The sequence below is a fragment of the Anser cygnoides genome, chromosome 1 (assembly GCF_040182565.1).
Source record: "Anser cygnoides isolate HZ-2024a breed goose chromosome 1, Taihu_goose_T2T_genome, whole genome shotgun sequence".
Classification (NCBI taxonomy): Eukaryota; Metazoa; Chordata; class Aves; order Anseriformes; family Anatidae; genus Anser; species Anser cygnoides.
Window position 1 is genome coordinate 2833660 of NC_089873.1, and position 16028 is coordinate 2849687.

Below are 16028 nucleotides of genomic sequence, written 5' to 3' on the forward strand. Positions count from 1 at the left end.
TCCATCACTATGCACTAACAGCCTTCAAAAAAAAATAAAAAAAAAATAAAAAAAATACTATTATTCCTACTGCTGCCAGGAATTAAGAGAAGACCCGGAGAGCAGAGCAGCCTGCAGCCGCTCTCTAGGATTACTGCTCACCCAAGCTGCGGGATTGATCTTCCTCCGAGCCCCCCCACGCCCGCTCTGCGGGGCTCCCCTCCTCGTTTTGTCCTAGCCGGAGGAGAGCAGCGGGGCACGGGGTGGGGAAGGAGGAGAGATGAGGATGCCAACCAGAGCCGAGATGCCGGGAAGGGTTTTTCTGGGGATGGAGGAGCCAGCAAGACGCGTTTGATTATTCCTTGAGATTATTTTTTTTCTTTCTCTTTCTCTCTTTTTTTTTTTTTTTCTCTTTTTGGGCAGAGACATTTCCCAATTAGCCCAATCAGGCTCGGAGATCCTAGGTGTCAGTAGTGAGTAGGGAGCGAGGGAAGGCACCGGCAGGAATCGAGGCAGAGCAGCCCGAGTTGCTGCCGTGGGAGAGCGGCGGCGGCGCTCGCAGCCCCCGGGCGCGCTCGGAGGCGGCGGCCCCGCTCCTGTCCCCGTCCCCGTCCCCGTCCCCGTCCCCGTCCCCGTCCCCGTCCCCGTCCCCATCCCCTGCAAACTCCGGGACGAGGAAAAGCAGCTTCGGGTCCCCCTCCGGCGACAACCTTCGCCCCCTCCGCTTTCTCCCCTCTCACAGAGGTGGGTGGGCTTGGGGAAAGGAGGAGCAACTGGCCACTCTCTGAAAAAAAAAAAAAAAGAAAAAAAAAAAAAGAGAAACGTAAGAGGATTTTTATTCCCGCTTTTATTTATTTTTTAATAATAATTATTATTATTATCCCTCCCGGGCGTGCTGGGCTGGTGCTCCCACACCTCTCCGAGTATTTCCTTTTTTTGGGGGGGAGTGGGAAAAGAGGGGTGTGTGCGTGTTTGCAAAAGAGCCTGGGTGTCAAAGCCCGCTCGGCAGCCACCATTGGCGAGGAGGAAGGGCTGGCTGGGGAGGAAGGGCTGGCGAGACAGCCGCAGTGCGAGCCCTCCCCGGCGGGCAGGAGGCGGCCGCGGAGCCGGGCATGGCCCCGGAGCGCATCCCCCGCTCGGCTCCTGGGTCCCCCCCTCCGTGCTCGATTTAGAGGCTGGGGAGGGGGGGGGAAGGAAGGGAAGGAAGGGCCGGGGGAAGGTGGGAGGGGGTTGATTTGGGGAAGGAGGGGGGGGGGTGGGGGGGGGTGGGGGGGGAGTGAGAAGTGGAGCTGCGTTTTTTTCTTCTCCCCCCCCCCCCCCCCCCCACTCCCCCCCCCCCCACCCCTCTGGGCGAGCCAGACGCGGTTTGCCCAGTGCAGGGAGAGGGGCTCTCCGCGTTCCGCCTCCGTGGAGTATTTGGGATTGGAGAGAGAGAGAGAGAGACACACGCACACGCACACACACACACACACACACAGACCATCTGCAGTGTCAATGCGGCGCCTGCTCTGAAGACTGAAGTGGGGGGAAAGGAGAGGAAAAAAAAATATATATATATATATTTAAAAAATAATAATAATAAACCCACCCAAAGCAAGCCAGGAGCTTTCCCAGGTAAGGAACCCCCCCCCCCTCGCCCTGCTCGGGAAGCGGGGAGCGGAGGGAGGATGCCCCGGAGGATGCCCCGGAGGGCTTGCGGGGCTGCAGCGGTACCTGCCCTGCACACCTGGGCAAGGCTCCCAGGAGGAGTGTGTTCCCCCCCCCCCCCCCCGGTGCTTTTTTCCACCCCCCCGGGTCGTGGGGAGGGGGTCGGGGCTGTCGGGCAGGGACCCGCAGAGCCGGGGGGGCTCGGGCACGGCCCCTCCGCTGCTCGCAGCTCGGGAGGATGCTCGTGGGGGGTGGCAGCGGGGAGCCCCCGTGTCCCCCACCCTCCACATCCCCATCGAGGGGGGGGTGGTGGAAGCGTTGTTCGCGTGCCCCCCCCCCCCCCCCCCCCTTCCCAAAACCCAGATATTTTGGTCCCCGGTGGCTTTTTTTCCCCAGGCACAAAGCTCAACTTTTCTCCCCCGAGGAAGCGGCTTCAGCGCTGCAACCTGTCCCTAACCACCCCCTCCCCGGCCACCTCAACCCCCCCCCGGGGGGGTTATTCCCCTCCCTCGGTGCCCCAGTGCCTCCCCCGGGCTGGAGGCATTCGCAAACTTTTCCTTCTCCCGACGAGGTTGCAGCTGGACGGGGCTGGAGGCAGAGCCCTTTTCTCGGGGAGGATCGGCCTCCCCCAAAAAAAGGCTGACCGACGGACGGGGGGACAGAGGGGCCACCCCCATCGGGGAACACCGTGTTGGGAAGGGGGGGGATCCCCGCCGTTCCCCTTCCCGCAAGGTGCCGGGGAGTTGGGCTGCCGAAATCCCGGCTGCGGAGTCAGCGCTGTAAAAACCTCCCTCCCTCCCTCCCTCCGTGTGTGTGTGTGTGTGTGTGCTGCAACCGAAACCTGCCTATTGATGCTCCGCGTTTATCAGACATATGCCCCTAAATTATGCAGACAGGGAGAAGTGATCTAAACACCGAGCCGCACATGGTTTCGGTGGAAATATAATACTCCGGCAGCAGATGAGTTCCTCCCAGATAAACAAACCCACTTGCTCAGCCCCAGCAGGGCTGAGCGCTGTTTGGGTTTGGAGTGGCTGCATGTGGCTGCTGCATCCCCAGCCCAGAGGAAACCTGCCTGCTGGAGCCCCATCTGCTCCCCGCTCTGGCAAAGGGACGCAGCCCTCGCCTTGCTGGATTCGGGTGTAGGACCGGCACGACTCTCCTTGGCAGAAGGGACCAGGTGGGAAGCGTGTGGCCGCGCTCCTCTCCCTTCAACTTCCACCCCGCGTCTGGCTCCGCTTCGCCCTGCAGCCTCGCCGCCGGGCAGCCAGCGGCAGCCGTGCCACGGAGCTGGCTGGAAACGCACCTGGGTCTTCCGCGGCTTCCCTCCGGCGCCTGGGATGTGAGGTTTTGGGTATGGGAGGATGATCGGGTCAGGGGGGAGAGCGATGCTGGGAGGGAGGTTTGCACCGGGACCCCCAGGATGCTTTTACTGCAGGGGAACAGTGACGGTGTCAGGGGATTTTTGCAGCCGATGCGACTGCTTGCAGCCTGCTGGGGACTTATCTTGAGCGTGCACCAGCCCTGCACAAATATTTCGGAAGGCATAAGGCGTGCTAACTTATTTTCTTTATCTGTCCTCCGTTTCACCTGGCTCTTGTTTATGGAAGCTGGTTAAATCCGCGAGCGGGTGGGACCAGTGGAGCATGGGGTCTCTGTGATTTTAATTACAGCGTGTGCCTCCCAGTGCGAGATTAGGTGCTTCCTCCCCCTGGCTAAGCCACTGTTTTAAGGTCTCAGGGATGAGAGCCGCATTTCGTTCGTGCTTTGATTGCCTCGGGAAGCGTTTGTGTGTTTGTTTGTGTGCGGGACCCTTCGCCGGAGCTGGGCTTCAAGCGGTGCAACAGATGTGTGCCTGCTTTCCGTGCGCAGCCAGGTTGAAATACTGAACCCCAGCCCTGCCACGAAAGCCTGGGATTTTCTTCCCTCCTCTGCCCAGACCCATCCTCTCGGGGGGTGTCTCCTTTCCTAAAGGACCAGTCCGAGGCTTTTCCTTTCCATCCCATCTTAAATGCGCGGCGCTCGGTGATATCCATAAGATGCAAAATAAATGACAGCCACCCGATCTGAGCACTGTTTATGTCCGAGACGGGTGTTTTAAAATACAGGCTGACGATCAATCACGGTGCTGTTGGGAAGCTTTTGCTCGCTGAAGCTTTTTGCTTCAGCCTTGCAGGCGCTGAAGACTGTTGTTAAGTCTGTTCAGCGTGCCTGGCTAGCGGAGGTATGAGTGCTATCGCAAATCCTGGGAGAGAAGCTGAACTTCTCCACCGGGAGAGGAAATATTTGAGCTTTCCCTCATGCTTTCACCTGCCAGCACTCGCGGTGAGCCTGGTGCTGGGCAGCCCTGTAGATGTGGCCAGGCGAAGGGCTCCGCGCAGCGCCAGCGCTGCTGAGATCTGCCGGGGGGGAGCCAGGAGCCAGCTTCGGCAGCCAGATCCCGGGGAGGGGGGGGGGGGCAGCGAGGAGGGGAGGAGGGATGCCGGAGCCCCTTTTGTGCTGCGTCTTTCTCCTTTTGCTCAATCGCTTTGTCTACCGATCTCCTCGAGGCTGAAGGGTTGCGATAAAACCAACCTCCTTCCCCGAGCGCCGGGCTTTGATTTGCGCGCTCGACGCGCCCCAGGATGAAAAGCCCTGCAAGGTCTTTGGATGCTCGGGTGTGCCGAGGGTTAACGCTGCATAGGAATTAATTTCTTGTTTGGAAGGGAACTCTGAAAAGCTTCCTAAAAAGCTGAGGATGACGCTGGCACAGTAGGCTTGTGCTCTACGTGCTAGTGCATTGGGATCCTGCCTGGGGAGGGTGTTGGAGGTAGGGCTTTTGAGTTTTGGAGCTGGTGGTGCCAAAGTTTGTGGCTTGGCATTGCGCGCAGGCATTTTCAAGCACAGTGGCATGCTGCGATCATCTGTCCTGGGAGTCACTTGGCTCTTCTTGATTTATTAGCCCCAATCCCCCTATGATGCTGATAGCAACTGAGACCCAGCATCAGCCCTGTGCTGTAGCAGTGGTGGGTCTCCAAAGTCTCATGTCCTGCTGCCCCCAGCAAAGAATATATTATTCCGGGGTATGACCGTTCCCCTTCACAAAGCCCTCAGATGGCTTGGGGCTCAAAAAACAAAGCCCTTTCTGCTCCCCATCAGTGTGACGAGAGGCTTCAGAGGGCTCTTTCTGACTCCTTCCTTCTTGCTTGTGTTAATAGTCCCCAGCCCCTGCAGGCGCCCAAGGCCATGAGACTTCCCGTCTGGGCAGCACGCTGACTTATTGCAGGATGCTAGTGGTGGGCGTGCTTCCCTGCATGGCTGCCACTGGGCTGAAAAACACTTTCTATCCCCAGGGTTGGAGTTCTCAAGAAGCCTGTGTCAAAAAACCCTCACCCAAAACATAAATAAATACACAGGGTTCCCCAAATGCTTTTCATTCAGGCTGTGAAGCACTTAAACAGTGAGAAAGTATCCTCATTCCTCTGCAAAAGATTGGGAAACTGAGGCACGGAGAGGCAGAAGGCTCAATCTGACACCATTTACTGGTGGGACCCCTCGCTCAGCACCATGAGATGCAAAATGAACCCCAAGGTGTTTTTGGAAATGGGAGCAGTGAGCGGTCCCCTGCCCTCAAGACCACGCTTCCACAGCCAGAAGTAGTGCTTGATGAGGACAGAGCACTTTTAGGATTGCAATTTTTGCAGTTAAAATGACAGATGGGTGCTGGAAAATGAGAAACCCTCACCTTGGGTGAGCACGTGGGCCAGGGGGCAGCTGTGCTCCCATGAAGCTCGGCTTCTGTATATTTAAAATTGGGTATAAAAAGATTTTAATGACCCTTGGAAATGGAGTGATCATTGCAAAAATGGGTTGTATTGTGATGCGGACAGTCTGGGTAGTGATTTTCTTGAACTCCTTCATTTTTTTTGTTTGTTTCTTATGTTATTGTTTTTGTTTTTGTTTTTGTTTTTTTTTTTTGGCTCTGGTTTTCTTTGTTCTTCATTGGCCAAATTCTTCATTACCAATTCTGCCAAATTTTCCTCTTCCTTGCTTGGTCACATCTTGCAAGGTGCTAAACAGGCAGCCAGGCGAGAGGCTCCAGGTCTCTGCCCTGCATCCCCTGCAGTGAGAATCACTGTTGGTGGCATCTATCCTGCAGCCCTTTCCTTTGGAAAAAGACAAACAGACCAACAAAAAATACTCTTTGAACCCTTAGAGGTGCTCTGAGGACTTTGAAAGTTTATCCTTTGCTTTGGAAACCCAATGGTCATCCCATTCTAGGCACCACTAATACACACAGCTCAGCTCTCCAGTGGCACGAAGCTTGCTGGAGACTCAATCTTTGCTGAAGTAGGATGGTGACCACTGCTTCCACCTCAATGCTGATGCCAGGAGAAGACCCCCAGTGCTCAGGGCTGGAGGAGAGAGAGCCTGAAGGCTTCAATTGGAGCAGTGACTGGGCTGAAACCCCCATCCCTGCTATGCTGCTTATCAACAGGTAGCTTGGACCCTACTTCGGGGGGATTTTGCTAGGAAGACAGAGGTTGCCTGCAAACTCTGGGACCTGCTTTTACTCCAGACCTTGCTGCCAATGAAGTGTTTAAGGCTGTAAAAGAGAAATCCCGACCCACGAGGCAGGAGGTTGAAGTTCACAGACTTCGTCTGCGTAGGAATAGAGGAAAGCCGCGGTGAGCAGGGCTGGAGCGACCCAGAAGGGAGCCCTGGCTCCGAGCTCCCCTCCAGCTGCCTCATCCATACACGAGCGGTCTGCTGGGGCTTTCCAAGCCATCAGCCATAAATTTACGGGAGCTGACTGGCACTCGAATCTCCCTTGTCCTTCTGACAGGGCGAATGTGTGGCTCTAATGCAGATAATATGGGGCAGGTTCCCATCGCAGGCATTTGCATGATATATACTCACCCGCTTCCCCCTCCTCACAGCTCGTGCAAGGGGCCGGGGGAATAAATCTCGATGCCCGGTGAACCCTCGCAGCGATGCTGCACCCAACGCATGTAAATGGTTGCAAAATGAGCTGCCCTGACCCTGCTGTTGTTTCTCCTAGAGCATAAAACACTACAAGGGGGAGGAAAGTGGAGGGTGGTGGAGTCCTTCCATCTCAATATTGTTTTCCTTTGAAATCCTGATGTGATGTTGGACTTGAGGACTGCACGTAATGGTCACGATTTATTTACTCATTGCATCCGAGGCAAGGAACATGCACTTGCCCCTCGATGCTCATCCGATGCTCGAGCGTCTCGGCGCTAAACTGTTTGGTGCCTGAGTTTAGAGTTATAGGGATCGGAGCGGCGAATCAGCAGTAAATCAAACCCTGGATGGCTCCGTACCCGGCTGTGGCGAGATTTAAATTAAAAATATCTCGAAGCGCTCATAAGTCAAGTGCTGGAGTTGTGTCAGTCTGGACTTGAGCAGCGAGAGCTGTGCCCCTGTGAAACAGAAACCAGGATGAGCCCTTGTATTGATCCCCAGCTTAACGGGGAAATTGCCACTTCGTTTCTTCTTCTCTTCTGTCTTTGCTTTACTTTTCTTTCCTCTTCACCCCTCTCCTGCCCCCAAAGGGAAGGTGGTTGTGCTGGGAAATTGGGAAAAGGCTGGCAGATTCACTGCACATACGTGTGGCCCTGCCTGACTTGATTCTGAAAAGGGATTTATTTATTTGTTTGTTTTGTGACCGGGGATTTGTCCGTAATGTAGTGCTGGAAAGAAAACTCATTTAGAGACTAAGGAGGTGTATCCGGTTACAATTGCCTATTGACGGAACAGCAAGTGCTCTGTGTGTGCCACGGCTTTGTTTTATTTTACAGAAACTTATTCTGGGCTGTCGGGGGGGAGATTTTGATTTGCCGGAGGGCTGCCCCACAGCTCCCAGCAGGTCCCTTGGCTTCTTCAAGTTTTGTTTTCCCCATCTATCAAGTGGGGGGCTGTGGCACCCCGGTCTTGTAGAAGTGACTGTCATCATCTCACAGCGTTTTGCCCTAATGACCTTTACAAATGACTCACTTTTGGTCAACGAGGTGATAAAACCAGTGAGGCTCTGGCTGGGAGATCACTCGCTGGCCTGAGGACTAGCCCGGCGGACAGAGCTAGTAGCCACCGATGGCCACTGGCCCATCCCTGGGTCATGTCCCCTTCTTCTGGCAGCTGGGAAAAGGCTTCTGGAGGTGGCGATGGGTAGAGCTGTTCTAGGCTGGGGGGGAAGAAGAGAGAGGAGGTGAGCTGGGAACATAACCATGCTGGTTGTGGAGCTAATCAAAGGCTTTTCCATGTGATTTGGGTACTTTAGTTTAAAAAAAAAAAAGCAAATTAGAATGGGCATGACTTACTAGCATAACTTACTGGCTTAAAAAAAAGTGACTCGCTGGAGTGTGTTGTGAAGCCTGCTTGATTTGTTATGATTTTGGTACAAGTCTCCGATTCTTGCTCAAGGCAGAGCAACAGGTGGAGCTTTGTGAGCGTTACCCTGAACCGTGCGTGTGCTGGGGGGGGGCACATGGGGGTATTTACACGGCTGATTTCTCCCCTCCAGGTGCGTGACTGCCACAGGGCATCTCCTCTTTTTGGCCCCGCTCTCCCCATCACGGTGTCCTCCAGGCCGGAGAGGGAGTTTGTGAACACTCAGGGACAGCCTGGAGGGGTGGTTATAGGTTTACACCCCAGCTCTGCCCCCGACGGAGCCACCCCAGAAGGGCACTTGCCTCCTCACCCTGAAGAAGGCAGGATTCAGCCCTAAGTCCTCCTCCTGCGCTGAGCTGCTATGGTGATGAGTTGCTATAGAAACGCGTAGTTAGCATTATTATTTATTAGCGAAAGGTGCTTCTTTTCATCTCCTAAACGCGGGGTTGGTGCCAGGATGAGCCCGGTGCTGGGTGCGAGGTGCTGCCTGTGCGGGTCGGGGGGGTTATCCTTCCCCACGAGCCGGGCTTTAGAGACCGTGCTGTGCGAGCCCAGCGGGCTGAGCTGGTTAAACAAATCCCCCCAGTATGTTCCGTCACAGGTCCCTTCCTTCGTCAGATCCTTCCTTTGGAGGGGGATTTGAGCGAAGCGTTTCATTATAATGAGCTTAGTTATTTCCCAACTAGTAATCGCGTGTCGCCATTTGGTGCAACGGGTTTGCATTAAGTCCTGTAATAATATGTCTATTCATCCATCACAAATACTATATTCACAGGACCTTGTAGCGATTGCCTGGTAAATACCTTCTCTTATCTCTTTGCATGCGCTGCTCCTTGCTCTTTGCTGAAGTCCTGCCCTCTCTGCAAACTCATCCCTCCGTGCTAGCAGGCAGGGAAGCTGCTCCAGTGCTCCTGTCCCAGGCTCCTGCTCTTCCCGAGCCCCCCTGCAGCTGAGCACCCCACCAGGCTATGCGGGGAGATGCTACTGCTCCTGTGCTGGCTGCAACCCACGGGTGATGCCGTGCTAGGAGTATCCCTCTGCCTTCCCTAACTATCGCTTTCCAGATGCCGTGGGTGGGACAAATCCCGCTTTGGGGTTTTCCTTTGCTCCCCAGGAATGAGGGCAGCAGTAGGAAGAGGTATCTCCTGTATAGTCTGGGTGCTGAGCACCCAGGTGTTCTGTTTTGCAGGATGGGTCATCCAACGAGCATCCTTAAACATCTCCCCAGACATGTCCATGGGTTTGGGGAGTGCCCGGCTGCGCAGCACAGGAGGGATGCAGGGCTGGGTGCCTGGGTTCACGGCTTCCCCTCGAGGCTGGCAGAGCTGCAGAGGTGGCTCTGCGAGGAAACCTCCCCCTGCCCCGCTGTCCTTCACAGCCCAGCAGCCCGGGGATGCTGAATTTGCTGCAGAGGGGTGGCTTGGTGGGGCTGGGAGTTGAATGGAGGGGAGGATGGAGGGGTGTCTGGAGGCACTGGGAGCAGCAGGGATGCTTTTTTCCTCCAGCCAGGGCAGGTGCAGTGTAGCCTGGAGGTGGAGGGCAAAATGCTTGGGCAACCTGTGCTCCCTTGCCCCCCAAAACCCTAAAAACCACCCCCCTCTCCCCAAAAAAACAAAACAAGAAAACCAAAAATAAACATAGTCAACAAGAAGAAACTCATCAGGTTTTCCAGACTTTGGGCTGCTGTGGGCTCTCCATGCACCTGCAGCAGATGCTCCCCAGACGGATGAGCCCTGTGGGTTGGGAAGGATGCAGGAATGGCTGGACCACTGCAGGATCCTGCATGTGATGTGTGGGGAAATCTCTGCTGTCGCTTGCAGGTTGTGGCCCTTGAAGTTCCCTGAATCCCCCCCCCTGCTTTCCGTCTCCCCAGCCTGTGACTGGGGAACATCCTTCCTAGCCTTTGAGGGAACAAAAGGAGGCTCTTTAAAGCACCCCCCTCGAGCAGGAATAAAACACCTTCCTTTACAGGGCCCGTTTCATCGCTTGAAGTCAATCCCCTCGGGCTTTGTGTTTCCCTTCTTGGAAGCTGAGCTCCCTGCAGAGAAGAGAGAAAAACACCTGAGGTGCAAGAGCAGGGGTGCAAAAGCAAGGCTTGGGGGCCTTCCTGGGATGGGTAGCTTGGAGGTGGAAGGAGGGATGGGGATGGGGGACTGAATGCTCAGCCTTCCCCCTGCCAGAATCCCCTGAGATCCCTGAGATTCCTGCAGCTCTTAGGTGTAATGCCAGTAGCTGGATGCATCCCCAGGCAGGATGCAAGGTGTGGAAGGTTTGTTTTTGTTTGGGCTGCACCCCCTTGTGTGCAGGGGAGGAGCAGAGCACACTTTCTGTGCTCCTGGGTGTTCTGCAAGTGCCACCCCTTCTTATTCCTAGTGCAATTAAGCATAGCACTACTTGGGACCTACCCCAAAGGAAGGAGACTGGAGATAACGAAAATTTGCTATGTTTTGGTAGGGTCACCCATGTGAACGCGGAGCTAGAGGGATCATATTTTGCTTCTACCGTCATTTTTCTCCATCCTGATCTGCCTGGAAATTCAGTTGTGGCACCGATGTGCTTGGAGAGAGGTCGTTCAAGGGATACCAAGGTGGGATGCCACCTTGGATCCCACCAGCTCTGAGAGCATCAAGTCCTGGGTCTCTCCCCAAACACCAGTTGTGAGCTGTCATTTCAACTGCTGGACTCGGAACATCTTTGCAGTCTTTGTCTTTCCCTCCCTGGTCAAGCTTTTCACTATGACCCAGGGAGGGCAGGAGGCACCGGGCATCCCTGCTGCTGCACCTCTCTGACCAGCTGGAAGAGGGAGAAGGGAGGGGAGGGAGGGGAGCTGCATGTGGCAAGAGCTGGATACTAAAAGCAGTGACTGTCAGAGCCATTCAGAAAGGATTTTTTTCCTTCCCTTATAATGGTGTTGCTGCCCTTGCTTGCCTTAGCCATTCAAACAGCTCAAAGGGATGCCTCGGAATGAAAGTAACAACTTTTAGGACAAATTTCTTACTGCATAATGTCTCAAAGAAAGCAGGAAGAGGAAATGGCAAGCGGGCATAATTAGGTAAGTATTACCCATTAGGAAGGGGAAGGAGCTATCACATCGATTTCCATTTCCTTCTTATTTTACATGCCTGATTTTTCCGCCTCTCCAGGAGGCAGTGTGTGAAGTAGGTCTCTCCTTAGCATGGAGAAGTAAATAATCAGAACACGGTGCACTGCTAAACTCTTCCCAAATCCTTCCAAATCTGGACTAAGCTGAGGATTTTTTAGCATCTTCACAAGCCCAGCTGAACTTTCCAGCATCCTTGAGACCTGGTAGAAATTATTTCTTATGTTTGTGCTGAGGAACCAAGGTGCAGGTGGGTAGTGGGACTGGCATGTTCTCAGTGTGACCGCCTGTCTGTTCATATTTCTCACTTTTTTTTTTCTTTCCTATTTTGCATGGAAATAGAGATAACTCTTTGCCCCCCCAGTTGCTTCCAAATGTGTGGGGTGTTTGCAGTGCTGAACCCCCAGAGATGCCCTGATGCACGGTAGGGCTGAGTCCCCCAAGCCACCACCAGGTCCACCCTCGTGCATCCCCATGTCCTTCCATCCGTGGGACCCCCTTTTTTTTCTCCCCCATACCTCAGGTTTCTCTCCCAGCTGTGCCCTCTGTTACCCCTCAGGATAACGCATCCCAGCGCGGGCTGCAATTACGAACCCATCGGTGGGCGAACGCAACGCGTTTTGGCAAAGGGTGCGGGATGGCTTCACCCCGCAGGAGAAGCACTCGCCTCCTCCCTCACCCGCCCCCTGCTCCAGAGGCTGTAAGTGGTGTGATTAAAGGCTGTCAGAAACTGCTGTCGTCGGCACAGTCCGTGGCTGACACCAGGCAGCCCTCAGACTTTGACTCAGCCGAGGCTCACACACACGCACGTGCACTGTGCGTTATGTATGAGCCAGAGAAAAGGCAGTTTTTTGCATGCACCACCCTTTTTCCTGATGATTGGGTCTGTTTTTGAATTATTTTTAGAGAAGAAGTCTTGAGTGTCCCACAATGGAAGAAAGATTTGGGTTTTTCATGGCATTGCACTGCCAGCACCTGTCCAAATCTCTCATTCATTTGCACTTGAAGCTGAAATTCCTTTTTCCTTTAGGTAAGACTACTTGCACACAAGCTTATGTAACTATGTGTATAAAACATATGCATTTTTACACACACATGGAAAATAAACATGCTTAGAAAATGCCGTTCTGGTCACCCAGTGCTTTTCTCAGGTCACTGCAAATTTGTCCACTGTTAGGAAAGTTCTTGAGGGTCCAGGATGAGATTTCTGGAGCAGAAGTTTGGCTGCACAGCCGGAGCGAGGAGGCATTTAGGACAAGTCCAGTTCTTATTCCTCCACCATCCCTTGATTTCTGTGCAATCCGTCAGGCACAGGAGGGAGAAGGATTTTGTTTTCTAGTTTGTAGGGAGGAGAGAGAAGAAAGGAAAAAGTCTGGGGTCTTGCTCCGCCAGAGGACTGGGAATAAATGGGGCAATCCTGGAAAAGCCTTTGTGTCTGGGAATGTGGCTGCCTGTGAACTGGGTTACTTTAATGTTTTTTCAGAAGGTGCTGGTCTGGTGCAGGCACTGCCGATGGCAAAGGGGTCACTCAGGGGATGCTCACCTGCTCTGCCTACCCTCCTTTTGGGTATGGGTGTGTGTGGAGGAAAATTTCGAGGCACCTCCATACCTGCATGAGTATTTGCAAAAGTTACAGCTTGATGTAGAGACATGCAACAGTGAATTGGACGAGAAAAACATGGTCCCATCCATGCATAAGTTTCATTCAGTGGTTGCCCTCTCTCCCCTCTCCATTTTTCCTTCTCCTTCTCTGGTAACACAGAGGCAGTTTTATTTTATAATAAGCAAAAAGGTCTTCAGGTGCGGGTTTGTCCTTTTCTGCAGCTCCCTGAGACTTATTTTGCCACCCATAATTTGCCTCTTCCAAGGTCTCCTCGTGGGCAGAAGGTTATTACAGAAACGGCCTAGTCCCAAACACAGACAAAACCTCAGGTCAGGGTTAAGAGGGAGTGGATTTTAAGCTGCAATATGTTGTTGCTGAAGCAGGGTGCTCGGCAGAAAGGACCCAAACCTGCCTGCGGTGATGCCGCTACATAGTGGGGAACGTGGATGGAGGGGTGGGAGATGAATGTCTCGGCCTTCCTACACGGAGGAAAGAATCAAATGTCTGCCCTATATCAAATATCACGCTCGATTCCTGTGGGACTGAGTTATTGGTGAGGAGGAAGCTGACCTTCTCCCGTATTTATGAACTGAATCTCGCGTTTGCTTTGTTTTTGATTTTTTTCCCCCTCCTGTTGCAGAAGGAGTGCAATACTTCATTTCCCAGGAAATAATGTTTTCTTCATTTTCTCTCGTGGTGCGGTTACTCTTTTTTTTTTTTTTTTTTAAATGTTGGTTCAGATGATCAAGCTTTCTTCCCTTCAGCTTTCCTTGCTTTACAGCTCGCTTGGCATGCCGGGCCCTTGCTGCCCACGTCTGTGCAAGACCATCAGTTTTGTTGGAGCCTGGGGGTATTCCCCTCTTAAGGCTGCTGAGGGTGAACAAATTCTCCTGGAACTGGACAAACATGTTATTATTTTAATAGTCACACCCCAGCAAGCTTGAGAATTAACAGTCAGTGTTTCCCTTATTGCTGCACATGTCTGTCCTTCCTCCAGGCTGCTTTATCCGCAGCCTTCCCCGATGCAGTCTTCTCTGCAGATCCTTTCCTGCAAGTGCTGGTCGGGAGCATCTTCAGAGCAACGAGTCCTTCAGAGCCCCAGGTCCTTTTCCTTGCTCTTCTGCCCATGGAGAGCAGAGTTTTTGGAAGCTCAAGAGCTCTGTTTCTGACACATAGGTCCCTTGGAGATATTTGAAGGTACTTTGCTGAAGTTCGCAGGTGACTTTTGAAAACCTTGGCCATTGCGTTCATGCGTGTATATATATATATATATATTAATCTGTTCTCTCTTCCCTCCTGTTTTCTTTCTCTGTCAGGAATCCAGCTGTGCAACATGTGGCACTTGTAGAACTTGGAAGGCAGGAAGATCAAGCAAACACAGAGCTTTCAGCAGAAGAGATAAATTTCCAGGCTAAATTCAAGCCACGTAGATCCAGTCTGTTTTAGTTTTAAAGCCCCGCTGGTAGTGATGTGTGGGAGCTGTAGATATAAAGCCAAGGAGAGAAGAAGAGTTTATTTGTATTATTTCTGGCACCTCTGTAGAAAAACCTCTGTTCTGAGGTCGTGGTGCTTGGCACAATGTTAGTCTGCATGGGTCCTACCAGTGAAACTGCCTGTTGAGTGCTACCTTCGTGCATGATTTGAAGGCAGAGAAAAGAGGGAATTTTCTTCCCGAAATGAGTATTGTAGCTGCAGGAGGAATGTGTCGGATTTGTGGGGGTGGATGGCATGCAGATGGCCACAGAGCAGAAATATTTTGTTATTCATAACCCATTGAATTGCGAGAGCATTTTTTGCACCTGTGGACGCCGCTACAATTTTTATCCCAGCCCTCTGGCATTGGGCAGGACCGCAGCTGCAAGGTGTTGGCTCCCCGTGCAGGCAGCTGATGGGGGATTTCCTACCTGCAGAGAACACAACAGGGTGTTATGGGCGCGTAGTATTGAGCCATGGCCATGGATTTGGAGCCTGATTTGCTCCAGGCATCTCCTGTGTTTCCTGGGTGTATTTGCTAGCACTGACCTCGCAAGGGTCCACCTGGCAAAGGGGTGTTAGGTGGGCTTGCAGCTTTTTGGAGGAGTCCCTGTCCATCCTTAGTGCTCAACTTTTGTTTTAGTAAGTTTAAAAAAAAAGCAAATAAACCCACAAGTAAACCCAGATGTGTTCCCCAGGCCCATCCTAATAAGCTCAGCAGCACCCATTGCGAACCAAAGCTGCATTCAGCCTAACCCCACCGCCAACAAGGTGAGCTGCATTTCCCTCCATCTCTAATGTGAGCAAAAGATTTACAGGCTCTAACTTTTGAAACCAGTGTGAATTTGAGCCCAGTCTCCCGTCGGAGAGCTTGCCTCATGTCATGAAAATCCATCTGCAGCCACCCGAGCCTCCCCGCCAGCCTCAGGCTGCGTGTCCCAGCCCAGATGATGCTCCTGAATCGGAGCGGTTTTGTCCACATCCCAAAAAAGGCAGGGGTTCAGGGGCACGGACTTGCATGCTTTTGATGGTATTTAGGAATTGTGCTTTGCTCAAAGTGCAGCTGTTGGCTCTCATGCTGGGTCTCCCTCTGTCTTAGAGAGGGAGGAGCAGAGGGATGGAGGCAGTGGGAACACGGGGCAGGCTTGCATTGTGATGCACTGTGAGGAGCAGAAGGGCATGTGGAGAGCAGTCATCAGTGGCTCTTGATCTTTCAGCACCTGTGCATCTGCTCTGTGGTGTTTCTCCGGGTCTTGCATCCTATTACCAAAAGCTCCATTGCTAATGCCCAGGATTTCACCAGCAGAGGTGACCTTCCCACACCCCCACCTTCCCCATGCCCTTGACACAGATGCCTTTAGACTGTATGTGAGCAGACAAGGGTAAAGCAGATGGTGTTTGAATCTGGATTAAATTAGAGTTTGGGGTGACATTTTGCTCACAGCTGACTGAGCAAACAAGCAACTTTCTTCTGGGTAGTAAGATCCAGATCTGAAACCGCTGGTTATTGCAACCCACTAAACTATCTTTTGCAGACTGAAAGAGCTCATAGGACTGTTTGTGGTGCTGGCTTTTCTGTGTAACACCCATCCTCATAGAGCTGATGCTTTGTGGTGATGCATCTGCAATTGGGAGGCTGTGCAAACAGCTAAAACAATTGAATCACCCTCCTTGTGGCTGCTCTGGGGTGACTTGTTGATTTGCTGATAGCATCGTGCTAACTGAAGGGTCAGATCCTGCAAAGTGCAGAGCATCTGCACCTTCCGTCCTTGTCCAGGAGCCTGGCCCAGGGGAGATATTTACAGAAGGGGAAAGAGAGAATTTGCCTTTTGCAGC

At 53.0% G+C, this 16028-nt stretch overlaps 1 protein-coding gene across 3 annotated transcripts in view; it reads left to right on the top strand.

Moving 5' to 3' along the window:
- The first annotated feature begins 1335 nt into the window (after positions 1 to 1335).
- Positions 1336 to 16028, top strand: part of PLXNA4 (plexin A4) — a 423946-nt gene continuing 409253 nt past the window's right edge. Inside the window, exon 1 of one of the 3 annotated variants that reach the window (XM_067001330.1) lies at positions 1336 to 1593. The gene's annotated coding sequence lies outside the window, so the exon portion shown is untranslated. Of the gene's footprint in view, positions 1594 to 2116; positions 2807 to 16028 lie in introns of those variants that run through there. The other 2 variants (XM_067001227.1, XM_048062474.2) reach the window with 2 other exon arrangements.